At 34.2% G+C, this 15048-nt stretch overlaps 1 pseudogene; it reads right to left on the minus strand.

Annotated features, from left to right (window-relative positions):
* Window positions 1–560: 560 nt before the first annotated feature.
* On the minus strand, window positions 561–5319 carry LOC133878846 (putative disease resistance protein At3g14460; annotated as a pseudogene).
* Window positions 5320–15048: the final 9729 nt, after the last annotated feature.

The following is a 15048-nucleotide window of genomic DNA, read 5'->3' on the forward strand; positions in this document are numbered from 1 at the left end:
TTAGCTGCCACCAATCTCAAGCCTAAACTAAGTTTGAAGTTCTATTTTGGCTTTCTGTTTGTAAATATCTCTATACAATATGAGGAATAATTTTGGAAGGTGACGCGTTTTAAGTTGTGAATGCTGTGAAATTCACTGGCCACAATTGGAGCAAATATGGTCAAATAGTGGAGGACACATGCGAAGTGTTCCATAGGATAATATTGTGGTCCATCTGTCATGTTAGAAGAGATGCAAATTCACCAAAACAGCAATTCAACAAATCACAGATATTGTCTGGACAGAAGAAATTTCTAGTTGTATATGTGATATTGTTTTGTTAGAGCAACTTAGTCTATCATGCTAATTATGAACGAAATTCTGACTTTTTCAAAAAAAAAAAAAAAGAAAGAAAGAAAGAATAGTTTGTATAAACTTTAGAATTTAAAAAGATGATGAGTTCTCTTCCAAAATATTTTTGTACACACCTATATCAAAGTTGATAGCTTTTGTATGCATAGCACAAGAGCAGAACTGGAATTTCAAATTTTGTTATTTGTATGTGACAACTGTAGCACACCGGTCCCATAACGATAAGATATAAGTAGCCCACATAGAGAGTGAGTGGTTTATAAGATATGTGCATGGATGTTTAAGTCTCATATTCCTTAGTTACTAGGTGAAATTAGGCTTAATAATGAATTCTAGGGGGAAAAAAAAAAAAAAAAAAAATTACAGCAGCTTAAAAGAGGTCAGTAAACAGACTTTAAACAGCCAAAATTGAAAAGTAAAGCATCTATGAGCTGAGAAGGATCTCCACTGACTGCTTCCAAAAATAAAGTTGTGCACATAAACCTGGACAAAGAGCAAAAAATGATCACACAAATTGATCATAAGAGCACAAAGAGACGCTGATCAATGAAAATATACGTACCTTTGAACCACCAGCTGGAACACCTGCAGGCTGAAGCAGAGGAGCTTGTAATCAAAGCAAAAAAGACACCCAGCTCGACGTTGCACCATTTTGGAGCTGTCAGTGGAGTTGCACAGACGAGATGGTTATTCCAACTGAATTTCACAGGCAATAGAAACGACAGCAGAAAAATAAGCACATATTAGATCAAGATGAACAAATGTTCCCTCAAGAAACTCTTCAAATAAAATAAGGAAAACAAGTATGTTAATGTTAGCTCAGATCATCCCAAGAGTGTAAGTTCAAGGCAATTTTTCTTTGTGGGATTTTTCAAAAAACTCACCCTCCAAATATAAAGAACAGTCACATCATCACCAACCCCAATCTCAAAAATGGCAGGAACAATTCTTAAAAAACAAAATATTTGGTTGGCGATTATGTTTTTTTGTTGTTGTCAAATTTGTTGAAATTTAGAACAAGATCGAGAGGACCGATGTCAAATAATTACTGGCTGCTCTAAGAGATAGATAAAAGAGTGGCATGCTGAGGGAATACCAGGTCGACCTCACACAAATGTGCCAACAAACAATACTGTTTAAACAAATTAGACAAATGAGTTCAAATAGAAACATAATAATTAAACGAAAATAATGGAAGGATAAACATTCTGTTCCATCGAGAAATTAGATGGTTGAAGAGAGTGTACCTTTGTGCCTAAATTAATCCATTTGTGCCTGACATGAGAAATCTTGTTCCATTCTTCTCCTTTCCTTTCCCACTCTTTCTCCAACAAAGGGCATCTATAGATATGCAGAGAAGAAAGGGAGGCAGGCAGCCCGTCTTCTGGCATGCACTCGAGCTTAGGGCAGTTCTGGATGTCCAATCCTTTAAGAGCAGTGAGGTGTTGAAGCCCCATCTTGTCCAAAGATCTCAAATTTCGAAAACCATCGATGTGAAGAAAGGTGAGACTGGTAGGCAGCAACCCCACCTCTGGAAAGGACTCCACATCTTCATATTTGCCACAGATTATGAATCTTCTAAAAGACTGGAGTTTTTGCAAACCCCATCCCATCGGACTCGCAAATAGTTTCTCACAATTGAAGATGGAAATTTCATTCAGATTGGAAGGCATGGCCCCTTCATGAAAATACTCAATTTCTGGACAATCTTCTACATACAATTTCTCAAGAGACGGAAGAAGTGTGTTCATCTTGTCATGTAGTGACTGCAAACTTCCACAAGTAATAATGGTGAACGCTTTAAGGTTGGGGGCGTGGAATCCTTGTTTTGGAAAATATGCAAAATCAGGGCACTCATCGATTATTAAAACCGAGAGGAGTAAATCATGTTCATGTTGTTCTCCAACTGTAAGAGATTTTAAATTCCCACAGCCCCGGATATGCAGACGAAGAAGATTTGGGAATAAATATATTGGAAAGGACTCGAGAGAATCACAAAGGTCCAACTTCAAATATTCAAGGGATGAATAGCCCAGGTGCATTGGGAGTTCTAACCTCCCACAGCCTAGAATGGAAAGCTCTAGTGCATCAAATTGTTGAATTCCAAGCTCCTGTTTTCCAGTTGGCAATTCGTTTAACAGAATAGTATTGCAATTTTTGAGTATCAGTTTACATTGAGAAGAAGCCCTGGGGAGGGAAGCCACCAGCTGGGGACATTCACGAATCACAAGTTTGACTAAAGAAGGAAGATGGACGGGCAACCCTCTTGTTAGCTTACGGCATTCATGGATTTCAAGCTCCCTAAGATTAGGAAAAGCCCCACCATCGTTTCCAACCTCAAAACAAAACCATTCCTCCCACTTCCACATATACCAAAAGCTTAGAACTTTCAAGGCTCCAAATGGCTTCATCGAAGAAGATCCACTGCCATAAAACTCAGGGCCCACTGTAACAACTTCACCCAACCCAACAATAGAGAGGTATTGTAGAGAGGGTAGTTGTCCAAGTGGTGGCAAGCTACAACAAAATTTACAGTTTTCTAGACGAAGAGATGTTATATTAGAGAATGAAGCATCCCCTACGCAGTCTGGAAAACTTTTACCGCCATAGCCTTTGATATCGAGGCTTTTCAAGTTTGAATGGGGCTGGAGACCATCGAGTACAATTTTATGACTTTCTGAGACATTTGTATCAGCTTTCCACTCCAATACCAACTTCTCAAGGTGCTTCCAATCCCTCAAATTTACGTCCTTGGCATCTGTAGGAAATCTTACATTTTGTAGCTCCAAAATAGAAAGCGATCCCCGAAGATTTGTGAGTTTTCTCAGCTCTTGAATGCCATATTCACTATGTTTGCTGACCATAAATGTAGATAACGTCTGAAGACATTTTAATCTACCCAAATGTATCGGCATCTCCTTTATGCCAGTTGCAGTAATCTCAAGATGACGTAAATTAACGAGCTTATGCAAATCTCTTGGCAAGGTAGCAAGATTCTCACAACGGAATAATCTCAATGTTTGCAAATTGCACAACTTGCATGTGGAACCAGGCAACCTTTTAATCTTAGTATAAGAAAGATCCAAATAACGTAAATGAATCATTTTGCCAATGGAATCTGGCAACTCAGTTATGTCATGATAGTGAGATAGAGAAAGCACCCGTAAGAATTTTAACATTGGTAAAGAAAATTGATGCATCCTTATCAATCACCTCACCATACACATTTAATTCTAGCACAGTGCGCAACCCCTTGGCCTCATGAAAGGTCTCAAACTTCTTCATTTGAAATTTTGTGCAAGAATACGACAAATGACGAGTCTTGCTTACAATTTGTTGAGAACCATCATCCTCAAACCTTAAAGTAAATTGACCTGATATATATTTTGCTATATCACTAACAAGATCATGCATTATATATTTGTCACCAATTGATTGTTGGAATAATGATCTTGATACAAGAGCAATGAAATAACCATTACCAACTTCTTCCATTGTTTTATTTTTGGGTTGCACCAAGAAACCTTCCGCCATCCATAATAAAACTAATTTGTCTTTTGTGTAAACATAATTCTTTGGGAATATGGAGCAATATGCAAAGCACCGCTTTAGATGTGACGGGAGATATTTATAACTTAATCTTAGGGCAGGAAGGATGTTTGTCTCCTCAATCAGCGAATCCCATAATTCACTTCTTAATACCTCATCCCATTCATCAACATATAATTTAGAACTTAAGATATCTCCAATTGCCTTGATGGCTAAAGGAAGGCCATCACACTTTTCCACGATTTGTCTACCTAATGCTTCTAATTGTGATTGTGCATTAGAGCTAGCATGGTGAAATGCATGTTTTACAAATAGTGACCAGCAATCTTTTTCTGGTAACGTCTTGAGACGACGAGTTGCAGTTGCACTAACGTGCATGATTGATGCAACATCATTATCTCGCGTTGTTACAATGATCCTACTTCCTTGTACCCCAGATTTGAAGGGTTTATTTAAGGCCTCCCAATTTGCAGAAAGATTTTTATTCCAAACATCATCTAAAACAAGTAAAAACTTCTTCCCAATCAATTTATTCTCTAGTGTAACGTGAAGCCCATTTAGATTCTTACTATCCGCCTTAGTTGACGAACCTATTTCCTCAAGAATTGTTTGTGTTACCTTGAACACGTCAAAGTCATCCGAAACATAAACCCATGCTTTAAGGTCAAAACTATCTTTCACCCTATTGTCATTGTATACAAGCTGAGCAAGGGTGGTCTTGCCAATTCCTCCCATGCCGACTATGGCAATCACACCCATGCCATTGCCACATGCACCATCATCTGAGAGCAACAAGTTAATTATGGCCTTCTTATCATCATGCCTACCAAAAATATCAGATTCTTCAACCAAAGAAGTTGTGGGCAACCTTTCTAATGGTTTCCCTCCCCCACCTTCTCTCAGGCCTATACGATCTATATCTTTTGCCAGCTCTTCTAGTCTTTCAACTACCTCTTTTATCTTTCCTTCTATCTTATTGACAAATTTAGAAGTAGAGATGGGGCTAATTGGTACCTTAAGTGCAGTGGTTTGAAATTCAGCATCCAACTTGCGTTGCAAGTCTTTAGTAGCAATTCTATCCAAGACGTCCTCTGCTTCATGGATAACATCTTTCAGCTCATCAAGCCATTGTTTCACAATAGGATTCGTGAACTGCTTGTCCTCCGCGTCTTCGAGCACTGCATTCACCGGCAGCATTGCCATCTTCAACTTTTTCAGGAGTGCGTCGCTGAGTTTTCCGCGAAAGAAGTGAAGGAATTTGCCAGATGCAACTCTTTCATAAACCGTTTTGAGGAAGGGAGAAAGAAGCATGCCTGCTATGGCAACCTCGGCCATGTTTTCTTTCTTTTGCAGATCAAAGGAAATGAAGGAAGATGATTGCAAAGATCGAGCAGACCAAAATCTTTTGCCTTGACACCAAACAACAGGGTCTCTAACTCTCTATAGTCTATTCATTATATATAGCCGGAAACAGCCTATTACAACCGACAACCTTGTTGTACTCATTTGCCAACTTCGGTTAGTTGGGGAGGGAGAGAATTAATTTTACTTTCTAATTTAGTTTTTAAGTTTTGTATTTTATTTTATTTTATTTTTAATTTGAGGGTATTTTCATCCTTTTTTTTTACATCTAAAAAATGCAATAATTTTGCAATGACGCCTTTCCGTTTGAGGGTATTTTTTATTTGAAGACACGTTCCATCTGATTTAACGATCTTAACGAATATAGGGATATTTTTGCAAGAAATGATAGTTTAATATATGAAAAATGTGTAAATTAGTGATAATTTTGAAGGGAAAAGATAATTACCCCAAATAAATTTCATAGTCACCGACTTTTAAACTTGGAGGTTTGACCGAGTGAATTCAGGAAATTGTGCAAGTGGACCTGGAAAGTGGTTATCAACATGAATTATATTATCTTGTTTCGTGGAAGACCCTCTCTCTCAATGATTTTTTTTTTTTAATTCATTGGTTAGTTGGCATTACTTGTACTGTATATTATAATTAGGACCATAAAATCCTCCATCAATAATTTTGCAAGTGGGACGTCAAAGTCTTCATTTTTTTGGCCGGCTAATGATAGTATAATTAAATTTCATTTTATATATATAAAAAAAAAAAAAAATTAAAGCCTTAATTATGACAAAAAAAGTTAGATCAGATGAAATTGTAACACATCATTTTAGAATTAAATTTTGAAGAAAAAATTTGAGACGTGTAGCATTTCCCTAAAGTTTTTAGTTTCTTTGTAAATGTGTGTTTTATTGCGATTTCATAGATAAAAATAACGATTTTAAACCAAATCACAAAAAATAAATCATTTGGTATTGCATTTTAATATATATATAATTATATATGATTTGAAAATAAGAAAAAAAAATCCACATTTTCAAATCGTAAGTAAGTTGGTTTTTTTTTAAAATAAAAAATAAAAAAAAAAAAAAAAAGACAATTTTAAAAGCTAAACTGTAATTTTAAAGTCTAAACTGCAATTTTGACAAACAATTAACTGCAATTTTAAAAATCACGTTTTTAAATCGTACATTTGAAAATCACTATTTTTAAATCGTACTTATTAAAATCACAAATACAAACAAACCTTAAACCCTACAGAATTTATTGCAAATCAATACAATCACAAGGACTAATTTTACATTTTCCTCTATACAAACATTTTGTTAAAGCCCTATTGATAAGGTTTAGTCCTAGTAATTAAGTGTAAATTTGAAGCCTAGTCAAATAGATCGAGGAGTCAATATGAGGCTTATAAACTTAGTAGTTTCTTGAGTGGTCTCAAGGAGAAAGTCAGATGACTAGGGAGGACGTTCAACCCCACTTCTTTGCTGGCAGCTTATGGGCTAGCTAGAATACAAAAAGAACATGTGATTAATGGTAGAAGAGGTTGTAGAAATCCAGAAATTTACTAGGTGTGATAACCCTAAAACAGTGAGGCTGGTGAGAAATGTGTGAAATCAGAAAGTGGTGATCAGAATTGATAGTTTAAGTAAGGAATAGGATCCTCTCAATTTCATTAATGGATACTCCATTTTAAATGAAAAGTCAAGATTTGAAGTTGGTGCATCTAACCGTACACATGAAATTAATGATAGTATTTTCTTAAAATTTAAAATAATGTGAAATCATGTATACCATTAGATATATTAACTTTAAATCCTGACCATAAATTGAATAGCATTCACTTCATTTGAAATGGAGAGAATCATATTCCGTGAAAGTACCATAATTTTATAATAACCAAAAAGTGTAGTTAAAAAAAAAAAAAACTAATTTACAAAACTGAAATCAAAATGGATAAATAAAACTAAACAAACGAAACTAAAAAGCTGGCATTTTTAATATTAATTTTTTAAATTAATTTTCAAACTGTCATGCAGACTCATGCTGTTACTTTGTCAGGCTTTATTGAAAATGGCCGATAATTGAAGAGACTTTTTTTATATTTTTTTCATCCTTTTATTCCAGAATACTCATCTTTTTTTCTTTTTTCTTTTTTCTTTTTTTTTTTTAAGTAGAATACTCATCTTTGACTATTGAATCACGTGTTTTGATGCCATCAGGATGAGAGAGAGAGAGAGAGAGAGAGAGAGTCCTTTTATTATTTTCTTATACTTAATTGAAAATTAATTAATTAATAAAATGAGTAAATAATTGAAAGATACGTGATTTGAGGTGGTAGTCTTCGATTATAATGGAGGAAAGATGGTTGACATTTGTTTTTTTTTTTTTATAAGTAATAAGTTGATGATTGATATTTGAATGGAAAAAAAAAATGGAGGAAGGATGGCTAAATGGCCAATCACATGCTTAATTTCCATAAATTTATGATGAAAAAAAAATTAAAATTTCCATAAATCTACGTAGGCAAAAGATAAATGAGACTAAACAGCTATTAGCGAGCGATGATTTTCCTTCAAATTGGGTTGAGGAGGAAATTCCTTCAACTCAATCTATTAAAATGTCATATGTTCGTTAAGCATGTGAAAAGAAGAAATTTTATTAAAAAGCATGTACTTCCTATATGCTAAGGGACCTATAAGATTCTTATAAATTGGATTGAAGAAAGTTCCTTCAACCCAATTTAGAAGAAATCTTTGTCTTTTAAAGGGTATCATTAGTAGCATAAACAGAGAGTAATGTTACATACCACATTTTTATCTTACGACTATCTTACAATGTTGACGTGATAATGCCAACTAACCATTGATTTTTTTTTTTTAACAATGATTGATCTAATGGTTGATTGAGACTATCACGTCAATATTGTGTGATAATTGTTGAATAAAAATGTGGTATGTAACATGACTTATCCTTGAATTTTTTTTGTTTTTTTTAACAATAATTTATCCAAGGGTTGACTCGAACTATCACATCAGCATTGTGAGGTGGTTGTATAATAAAAATACGGTATATAGCATTACCCAACTAACGGTAACTCATGCAACCCACAAACAAGATCATTGCCAATGCTATCATTATGAGCTAATCAAATATATTGGCCATGGTAGCTGTTATTTGCAAAACCAACCTGCAAGGGAGAAACACTTTGGCAAATGGTTGTAATTGTGGAATATTTGTTTGAATAGTCGTAAAAAGTTATCGATATGATATAAAGTATAAAAAGTTTGAAATTATTTTATAGAAAGGTGAAAAAGTTTTTATTTTATAGTGAATTTTTTTATTTGGATAGTAATAAAAAAAAATATTAATGTGATATAAAAAGTAAAAAAAAAAAACAACAAAAAAAAATGACTTCTTTTAAAAGAAGTAAAAAAAATAGAAGGGGAGTGAGAATTGTTTGCCAAACAACCTCTTAGTCATTCACATAAGATTTTGATAAACAAAGTACCTTTTGCTTTCTGATAAAACTAAGCCTTCCCACGACTAGAAAAAAACTTTTAGATGCAATTATTTGCCTTTTTCCCCACTTTCCCCACACTTGCACAACAATATAGCATTCCAAATATTTTTAATTATTGATAGAAGATCCTGCAAAAGTACAGGCCTTAATACAAGAGACAACATCCTCACATATAGTGTGCTCTTTACACAGCTTCTGCAAAACCGTGGCACATATTAAATCTGTAAATCATCACAGCTGTAGATTCATAGAAGATAAATGTTACATGGACTCTCAAGTCCATATTTTTTTATGTGACAAAAAAAATTATTATTGAATTTTGAATGAATCACCATTAGATTTTGAATTCAATGATATTTTTACTGTCACATCAGGAAAGTACGCACTTTTCATTCTAATTATAAAAGGGAAGTATGCACTTTTCTTTCTAACTATAAAAGGGTAAGAGGGGACGACCAACTGTAACTACTCTACCTAGGCGTAACCATAGCAGCATCTACCTATTAGGAACTAGTGACAAGAATGATTTGGAAAGTGAGAAACCAAGGGAGTATACACTTGATTGAAAATGCATGTAATATTTCTCTACCATTAATTAGTCTATATTTGAAACAATTATTTCCTTCACTATTAGGTAAATTGAAAGGAGTAATGTTACTACTTACCATTAATTAGTCTATAGTATCATCACCAATTGTGAATTCTGTAACCGACAAGAGATTTTGCAAACCCCACCCCACTTGGCTTGCTCTCACAATCGATGATGCCAATCAATCTCATATTGGACGGCAAGCTCCATTCAGGAAACAACTTAAATTCTGGACAATTAATATATGGACAATGTCTCAAGAGATGAAGAAGTGTGTGCATCTTGTCAAGTAGTGACGGCATACTCTCACAATGATGACCCCAAACTCCTTAAGGTTGGGGACACACAATCCTCATTTTGGAAAATATGCAAAATTAGGGCATCCCTTGATGCCTCTATGTATCTAGGAGATGTGTAAATCATGTTCATGTTGTTCTCGAATTGCAAGAGATTCTAGATTCCCACAACGACATATTCGGAGACAACAAAGCTTTTAGAATAAATCTAATGTAAATGACTTGAGAGAATCACAACGGTCCAACATTAAATCTTTAAGGAATTAGGGGTGTAAACCCGGAGCCGATTCCCGGTTATTGGCCAAAACCGAGAACCGGCTCCGGAGTCCCCAATTATTAAAAAATCCTACCCGGCTCCGGAACCGGGGATCGAGGAAGAGAGGTCTTTCCCCTGCTCTAATACTTCAACTCGTCTTCTCTCCTTGAAGATGGCCATCTTCAAAAGGAACTTTCCCCGTCAAGAGCTCAAAGCAAAGCATTCCAAAGTTGTAGACATTTGCTTTCTCAGTGTATTTGGAAGCAGAGGCATTTCCTGGCTGCTCTTGCTTAGCCAGAAGTTTCTGTCATTTTTTTTTTCATACTTTATATACGTATACTCTTACTCATCTATTCTATAAAGTAAAGAGTATACCCTCAGACACCGTTGAGATTACCCTGCTCCATGCTCGTACAATGGAATAAATCTAGTCTGTGCATCCAACAGGATTTTTATAATGATTCATGAATTCTTGCTATCTGACAGTGATGATGCATGGTTAAGCTAACGGTAACAAAGAACTCAATAAAACCCTTATTACAGAAACGCTTCTAGATCAACACGACAGATAAAAGTACCAAGACGAAAAACATTGCACATACCATTCTTGTTTCTTCGAGAGCAATGGTCCAACATTGTCCCCAGTAGCTTTGTTGTGCTTGACATGGCTTGCATCGCACATGGCGCATGCCAAATAAATGGGTTTGTTGAATTTTGTTCTGTGTTTAGTTTTGGTGAGTTTCGAGAAGTAGGACTACTCTTGACTGACGACAAACCAAAACCAGAGACTTTTGCTAAAAAATAACCTTAAGTGGAGTTCCTTGCTTTGAGAAGAACATTAAAAGGGTTCAGATCTCCAAGAAAGATCTTCCTAGAGTGGAGATACTCCATGCCCCTTGCAATTTGAAGCATGATATCAACAACAATAGAGAGAGAGAACAGAATCCTTCCCCTTGAGCCACAATTCTCCTTCAAGTAGGGTAATTTTATATTTTTTAATATATATATATAGACACACACACCCGAAGTCGGTTACCTGATTATAACTAGGTTTCTAAGAATTGAATAACCGGTTCCAGCTCCGACTCCAGGTGCCCGATTATGGTTTCCTGGCTGGTTATAACCGGCCCGAAATTATACCCCTACAAGAAATGAATAGTCTAGGTATGTTAAGAGCTCTAACTCCTACAACTTTCGATGGTTAGGGTTTTTAATGTAGAGGGTTGGGCACCCCAGGAAAGGGACTCTAGTGCATCGAATCATTGAATTTCGAGCTTATGTATTCTAGTTGGCAATTCATTCAATAGAACCTTATTACAATTTTTTAGTAGCAGTCCATGTAGAGCATAAGCCCTAGGGGATGAAGCCACCAGCTGGGGATATTCACCATTCTCAAGTTTGGCTAGAGAATGAAGATGACTTAGGGCATTTATAACTCATAAGTTTCAGGCATAATAGGCAAACGACCCATAATAGCCAAATTTGACTACTATGAGCTATTTTTTTTGTCAAGCAGAGTAGTAACTTTTAATATTTTTTTCTTATAATGTGTACAGTAAATAGGTTTTTCGGTCTATTTACTATTCACACTACAAAAAGTATTTTATTATTTTATCTCTCTCCCTTTTCTTCTTTCACTCTCTCTCTTTCCCTCTTTCTTTCACTCTCTCCCACACAAAATAATATTCAATGAAAATATAGAGTAAAACAGAAAATATGTGGAAGTGTATATAAAAAAATGAGTAGTTAAATAGAAATTTTTACTTTTACAATAGTTATTTTGGTTACTCCGACTAGAGATGCTCTAAGATTAAGAAAAGATTCACCTTCATTTTCAGCGTTAAAAGAAAACCATTCCTCCCACTTCAACATGTTCTTATGGAATCTTAGATATAAATCAAATTAAAACACATTAACAAACAAACTTGTTAAAACAATGTTTTTTTCTTATAAAATGGTTATAAATCACATCTGCACTGTAGTGACTTGAAATGGCTGGAACAACATTTCATATATACATATACCAGCAGCTTATACCGGCATAACCATATCTCCATATAAAATTTCTAGGCAAAGTTGTTTAAGAAAAGAAAGCCTCAAGTGAACCCAGATCAGCAAGCACAGTAAACAAAAAGATCCCTCAGAATGCCTAGTCTCAACCTGGGCAGGGCATGAAACCATGGTTCCTCAACCTCTGCAAATCAGCCTGCCAAAGGGAGCCCCATGTGTCTTCCTGCTATGAATTCCATGCACCCATATTAGATTACTAAACTTTTCCTCACTGGGATATCATAAATCATAGAAATCAAAATAAAGTCATAATCTTTAGCATCTAAGCCACAATCACTACGCCGATGCATATATATGAAGAGAGAGAGAGAGAGAGAGAGAGAGAGAGAGAGTATTATTGGGTCTGTGAGCCGCGAAAGTGTGAGGGCAGTTGTCCCTCTGCGGCGCAGCGTAGGGTTTTGTTGCGGCTTAAAACTGTGTCACAAGAGAGCATGAGGAGTCTTTGTTTTCTAACTTTTCTTTTTACTTCTTTCTCCTTTTTTTTCTTCTTTTTTTTTTTTTTTTTTTTTTTTTGTTCTTTTGTTAAATATAAAAAAGACTCCAAACTAAGAGCCGATTTTAGAACAGCTCTTTGAATTTTTAAGTGTGTTAAAGTGACCCATTAAACTATTATCATGTTCCAAAAATGCCGCTTTTTCCAATAATACCATTATCCTCTAAAAAACAAAAACAAAAAAAAAAATTAATAATAATAATAAACTATTTTTTTAAACCAAAAAGAAATATAAAAAGTTGAAGAAATTAAAAACTTTAAAAATGAAAATTATTTAATTTAAAAAAAAATTGAAATAAGGAAAGGGGCGGGAGCGGCTTGCCGCAGCTGCCCAACCAGCAGCCACCCTTTTTCTTTTTTTTTTTCTTTTTTTTTTAAAAAAATAATAATAATATTTTTATTTTAATATATTGTATTTATTTATTAATAGTGACACATGCCGCCATCTTATTGGCACTGACGTAGAACCTAACAGAATCTGTCAAATTTTTTAACAGAATTTGATTGGAATGAATGATTTGTATTTTTGGCATACCATAGGAACCTCTGAATTTATTTTGATCCTATAAAGTTAATTGTAAAGCAAGTAAACCACAAGAACTAGTTTTGCATTTTTCCTTCTTTTTTTTACTAACAGTCATCATTTTATTAGTGCTGACATGGACATTAACGAAATCTGTCAAGTGTTTTGACTACAGGGACTAAATTGTTATTTTATCCTACCCGGATAACCTCTGAATTATTTGTATACCGCAGAGAGTGATTTATGATTTAAGCCAATTACAGATATTGATTTTGCATTATCCGAAAGAAGGGAAAAAAATAAATAAATAAGAAAACTTAATTTTTTGTTTAAAAAACAGTTTTATTTATTTATTTATTTTAGGGGATAAGGGTTTTTTCGAAAAGAAAAAAATGACATTTTTGAAACGCGGTGGTAGTTTGATGAGTCACTTTAACACACTTGAAAATTCAGGGAGCTATTCTAAAATCGGTTGTTAGTTCATGAGGCTTTTTTAAATTTAACCCTTTTTTTAACAAAAAATTTCCTTTGAACTATACAAATGTTATGTATAATTTTACATTTAAGAAGCACATGTTTTTTTTAATTGCAATGACAGAGTTAAAAGAAATTTTATTAAAAATTAATTTTCTCTTCCAACTTTACCGATGCAATTAAAAAAAAAAAAATGTGATTATCACATGTAAAATGACACATGATATTTTTATAGACTAGGTTGGAGCCTTGGAGATACTTCCTCCAATTTTGAGGAAAATTGTCTCTTTTTTTTGGTACTTTTTTCACTTTCTTTTATTTTTTTGAATTTTTTTTATTTTATAAATGGACATTTTGCTTATTTTTTTCCTTCATTAAGATTTAACAAAAAAACTCAGAAGTTTAGGAGAAACATTAAAAATTGCTTGATAGTTACTAAAGTAAGTGAAGTTTTCCCAAGTTATTTTAAGGGAAAACTTTACTTACCCTGATATTTCGGCACTTTTGCAATTGTACTCTTAAAGTTTAAAAAGTTGCAATATCAAGTTGTTATGTTTTAAAAGTTTGCAATGTCACCCATACCGTTATCATTTAGGGTTAAATCAAACGGTTAATAGATAAAATGCCATCATATTCTTGTAAAACTTATTTTAAAAAAAAATATATCCAAATTAAATAATTAAAAAAAAAAATACACGGAACACACCCACAATTGGCTATGGGTAAGCCGTTGAGCAAACTTTGAAAAAAAAAACAAAAAAATTATAAAAAAAAAAAAGTACTTTGGATATTTTGGTGTCCTCGCAGAAGAGTGGCATTAATGTTAATGTATTATTTACTCTCATAATTTTTATACATTACATATTAATTATGTTATTGTCATTCATTACTCTCATAATTCTCATATGTTACATCATGATTACGTAACTCTCGTAATTCTCATAAGTTACATATTGATTATGTAATTATTATATTTATGGCCTCATTTAACTATAAATAAGTCACATTTCATTGTACTCAATTGGGCTTTATACTGTGCACGTAGACACGATTACGAAAGTATTGAAACATCCTCAAAAAAGTAAAGTTTATCCATATTTTCACTTCTTGGGTAAAATAAGTAATTATTTTTGCCGACAAAGGCTAACACTGTTTTCCTTAAACCAAGTGATTGGAACTGCTTTTCAGTTACTATTCCAAATGCACAATACTGTACGGCCGACTTGATCCTTCAAATGCTTCTCTGAATCAGCATGACACAACACACCCACATACCAAATTGTCGGTTAAGTGTTACGGCAATGTTGGTTGATGTCATACAAATGTGTTGGATATGGTTTTTGCTCGTTTAGGCCGACAAACTCAATGGTCGACTACTGAACTCACTCAACTCAGCAGCCATTAACCAAACGATGATAACCATGAACAAACTCATCCTCGGAATTATGAAAAAGTTGATCTTCATTCACCGCCTCATTCCCCTCAATGTACCCTTACTTTCCGCGGTCCTTCTGTCTGGACTGCATCACTTACCACCCGTCAAGAAATTATAGGACTTGATTTTT

Source organism: Alnus glutinosa, chromosome 10, assembly GCF_958979055.1.
Source record: "Alnus glutinosa chromosome 10, dhAlnGlut1.1, whole genome shotgun sequence".
Lineage (NCBI taxonomy): Eukaryota > Viridiplantae > Streptophyta > Magnoliopsida > Fagales > Betulaceae > Alnus > Alnus glutinosa.